General features: G+C 45.8%; 1 pseudogene; it reads left to right on the plus strand.

Annotated features, from left to right (window-relative positions):
• Positions 1-2,146: 2,146 nt before the first annotated feature.
• Positions 2,147-3,169, plus strand: LOC101441318 (mitochondrial glutathione transporter SLC25A39 pseudogene; annotated as a pseudogene).
• Positions 3,170-4,751: the final 1,582 nt, after the last annotated feature.

The following is a 4,751-nucleotide window of genomic DNA, read 5'->3' on the forward strand; positions in this document are numbered from 1 at the left end:
AGCACCTGCCACAAAGAGGTGAGACCCTGCCAAATTCTGTGGGGTATATTAGGATGCCTGCTTGCCCACAGATACATTAAACTACATGCTCTAGAGAAAAAGCTTGATTGGCAATGAATGTGATACCATGGCATGCAACCACCTTACTTTTCTGTCTTATGTCTTTATTTTGAACTCCAGTGAGGAAAAAAGGTGTTAATTACTGAATACCCTTGACTTCCAACATTCAAGAAGAAGCTCTTGACCCCGCCCCAGGAGAACTCTGGTTTTCCTGGTCAAACAGATACACGGCTTTATAGTGATTCATCTGCACTGTCTTCTTTCATCACATCTGTGATGGTACCATGTGGCTGAATGGAACTAATTCACACATAGCCCCTGAATTCTTTAAGCCTTGGCCAGTGATTGGGAAGAATTTAATAATCATTTCATTCTCTATATGTAAAATATGCTATAAAGGGCTGGCAGTGAGTACCTCATAATTACGAATATAGAATTTTAATAGATCACTTTAATGCTAAAGAAACTTATTGCAGTACATTACTATCAGATGCCTAATAAGGAAAAAATTCATATTAAGTGGAACTTGTGTATGCAACATGGGAAACATGCTGTTTAATCATTTTATAAATAGAGAAAAAATGAAGTAGAAGGAAACCCAGTTCATGTATCCCTTGCCATTATTTGTCAGGCCAGGTGCAGATAGTGGATTTAGGAATATCCTGGTTAGGCAGCAGATTCTGGTGTTCCCTGTAAATATTATTGCAGAGCTTACACATTTACCACTTTTAATTCATGGCTCTTACAATAATGCCATCCATTCAGTTCAATCCAGCAAATATCTGTTTGACTCAATCCTTCTGTATGTTGTGTGCTTTGTTCTATTTGGGTAAAAGAACAATGAACCAGACAAATATGAACCATACATTCATGGAGTATACTAGAAAATACCCCCATAGTATTTGTAGGTTAAATTTGTAACTGTTAGCAAAAAAAATTTCTGGAAAGAAAAGTGCCAGTATCTAATTTTATATATATGTTGATTTTTATTGCTGTTTCTTATTATAGAAAATAGAAAAATAAAAACCTTAAATGCCCATTAATAGGAGATGATTTCACAAATTACTATACTTCCACTTTATAGAAAACTATGCATTTATTTAATTGAAAGTAGTAGATCTATAGATAAAAATTTGGGAAGTATAATGATATATTGTTAAGGAAAAAATTCATTATGAGTATGATTCCATTTTGTAAAAACAACAATAGCAGAAAAGCTATTTGTGAGTGTACTGTGTAGGTTGGTTTAGCAAAGGAATAAAGAAGGAAGGCGCATACCAAATTAATGGTGTTTACATCAATAGAGCAAAGTTGGAGGGTAGAGAAGAAACATTCATTTTATTACAGGTGCTTTTGAAATGTTTGGATTGTAACTTGGGGAAGTAACACTTTTTAATTAAAATGACGAAAATATATGCTTTATCAGTGAAAAACACATAATAGTGGGAAAAGATTACATTTCAACTAAGAAAAACAAACCGGAAATATGCTGGAGATGAAAGTGTCAAGATGTTAACATTTGCCTCAGACGAGTATAGTCAGTTATGAGCAGATTATTTTTATCTCCTTCTGGACATTCTTCTGTATTTTCTACATAATTATGCATTAATGTAACAATCAGGAAAAAATAGCATTTATAAGGAAGATGTTTGTGCCCTTTGACTTATTAATTCCACACAGTGCAGTCTTCAAATCACTGGAATATTACATCCACTCTGAGCAGAAGTTTACTTTGAGCTGATCTCTGTATGGTAACCATGCAGTCATTCTAGGTAAAATCCACTGCATGTAATCTGTGGTATCGTGAGGTAAATTCATAGAAAAGCGCACATTGGTCAGAAATTCCACAAGACTTTCTCCTCTAGCTATTTCCTCCCAATCAATTAAAATATAAATATACTACAAATTTGATTTCAAAAAAAATCTTAAACATAAGACAGAAAACTTTATTGAACCTGTATCTTATGAAAGAGAAGGGCGAGAGTGTCCGGGTGAGGTGTGCGCGCGGCCGTGGAGCCACCATGGGCCGGTCAGGCTCTGGGCGCCGCGCAGCACAACCCCCGCCTGGAGCCTGGATTGAAACAAGATGAATGACCAGGACCGAGGGGGAGCTAGTCCCCTCCAACAAAGAGTGGCCTCAGGAGCTGGGGCCGAGGTCACCTCCCTCTTCATGACACCCTGGACGTGATGAAGGTGCACTTGCCGTCTCAGTGCCCCTCCTTGGCCAGTGAATCAATACCTCCTTCCCGACTCTGGAGCTTCTCCTACACCAAATGCAAGTGCCTCCTGCACTGCAGCGGTGTCCTGGAGCCCCTGTTCCTGTGCCTGAACCGTGCCCGCTGTGCCACCTGGTTTCAGGATCCCACCCGCTTCACTGGCACCATGGATGCCTTTGTGAAGAGTGTGAGGCAGGAGGGCACCCGGACTCTGGAGAAGCCTTCCGGTGGCCCTAGTGATGACTGTGCCGGCCACCGCCGCCTACTTCGCTGCATAACACCAACGCAGCGCCTTCCTGTGCGGCCGAGCACTGACCTCTGATCTCTACGCACCCATGGTGGCTGGTGCGCTGGCCCGCCTGGGCGCGGCGACTGTGATCAGCCCCTTGGAGCTGGTGCGGACAAAGCAGCAGGGTCAGCATCTGTCGTACCGTGAGCTGGGCCCTGTGCCCTGGCTGCGGTGGCTCAGGATGGCTGGCGCTCCTTGTGGCTGGGCTGGGGCCCCACTGCTCTGCGGGATGTGCCCTTTCCAGCTTTGTGCTGGTTAAACTACGAGCTGGTGAGGCGCTGGCTGAGGGGGCTCAGGCCAAAGGATCAGACGTCTGTGGGCATCAGTTTTTTGGCTGGCGGCATCTCAGGGATGGTGGCAGCCATCCTGATGCTGCCCTTCCATGTGGTGAAGACGCAACACCAGGTGGCACTGGGAGCGGTGGAGGCCATGCAAGTGACGCCCCGGTGCTGACTCCACCTGGCTGCTGCTGCTGCGTTGGACCCCGGCTGATCCAGGGTTCCTCCCCAGGTTTCCTCCCCAGGGTCATTAAGGCTGTCCCTCCTATGCCATTATGATCAGCACTTAAGAGTTTGGCAAAAGTTTTTTCCAGAGGCTCAACTAGGAGTGATCTGGGGCCCTTGAAGGGGCAGGGGATAAGGATGTCACCTCTTCTCGGGATGGGATGATGGGCAGGAGGAAACTGAGCCAAGTGCCTTTTCCTCACCAATGAAGGGAGGGGCCTGTTTCCCTTCCCCTCCAACCATGAGCCCCAGGGGTACGGGGCTGCCATCCCTCTGGGCCCTCTCTGGTCCTCGGGCAGCTTTTTTCCTTCTCCCCATTCCTCACCCCCAAGGATTACCACTTTCCCACCCATGAGTTCAAGACCAAATCTGCTAATTGCCCCTCCCCCCTTTTATTCTTTATTTTCTTTTAAATGTTACATTCAAAAAATATGAGGTCCCCATGTACCCCCCACCCCACCCACGCCACCCCTCCCACATCAACAACCTCTTCCTTCATCACGGCACATCTATAGTACCCAGCGAATACATTCTGGAAAACTGCTGCACCGCATGGACAGTGGTCCACATTGTAGTCCACACTCTCCCCCAGTCCACCGAGTGGGCCATGGAAGGACACACAACATCCAGCATCTGTCCCTGCAGCACCACCTAGGACAACTTCAAATCCCGAAAATGTCCCCACACCATATCTCTTCTTCCGTCTCCCAACCATCAGCAGCCACCGTGGCCACCCTCTCCACTTTGCTACTACAATTTCTTCCCTTTCTAATCACAATAGTTCCCCAGCAGAACACCAGTAAGTCCACTCTAATCCAAACTCTATTCCTCCATCCTGTGGACCCCAGGATGGTTATGTCCAGTCCCCTTCTACATCAGGAGGGCCCCCTTTGTTTACCTCTGTGTTTGCTGTAGCTGGGGCTGCTCTCAGGAGCCAAAAATCCTGATCCTGTTTCTGTCAAACCCTCCCTGCCCTGTCAATTCCTTAAGTCTAAAGATGGTGAAGTTTAAAAAAAAGGAGAGAGAGAAGGTATTTTCTTTTTCAATTAGCTCATGTTTCCATGAAGTGACTATTACTTACTGCCAGAATCACTTCTGCCAGAATCACTTACTGTCGGCATCACTTCTACCCTTATTTTTTTTTTTTTTTTTTTTTTTTTTAAAGATTTATTTATTTATTTAATTTCCCCCCCCTCCCCTGGTTGTCTGTTCTTGGTGTCCATTTGCTGCGTCTTGTTTCTTTGTCCGCTTCTGTTGTCATCAGCGGCACGGGAAGTGTGGGCGGCGCCATTCCTGGGCAGGCTGCTCTTTCTTTTCACGCTGGGCGGCTTTCCTCACGGGTGCACTCCTTGCGCGTGGGGCTCCCCCACGCGGGGGACACCCTTGCGTGGCACGGCACTCCTTGTGCGCATCAGCACTGCACATGGGCCAGCTCCACACGGATCAAGGAGGCCCGGGGTTTGAACCGCGGACCTCCCATGTGGTAGACGGACGCCCTAACCACTGGGCCAAAGTCCGTTTCCCTACCCTTATTTTTTGTTTCTATAACTTTAGGTGGTGAGAAACCACTACTGTTTTTAAAAGGGCATATTCATAAGCAGATCCCCAAATAATATATAAAGCCCTTCTTAGAAATTTATATTCTTAAACTTCAGGAGCTTAAAGCATGAACAATTACTTATT

The sequence above is a fragment of the Dasypus novemcinctus genome, chromosome 14 (genome assembly GCF_030445035.2).
Source record: "Dasypus novemcinctus isolate mDasNov1 chromosome 14, mDasNov1.1.hap2, whole genome shotgun sequence".
Classification (NCBI taxonomy): domain Eukaryota; kingdom Metazoa; phylum Chordata; class Mammalia; order Cingulata; family Dasypodidae; genus Dasypus; species Dasypus novemcinctus.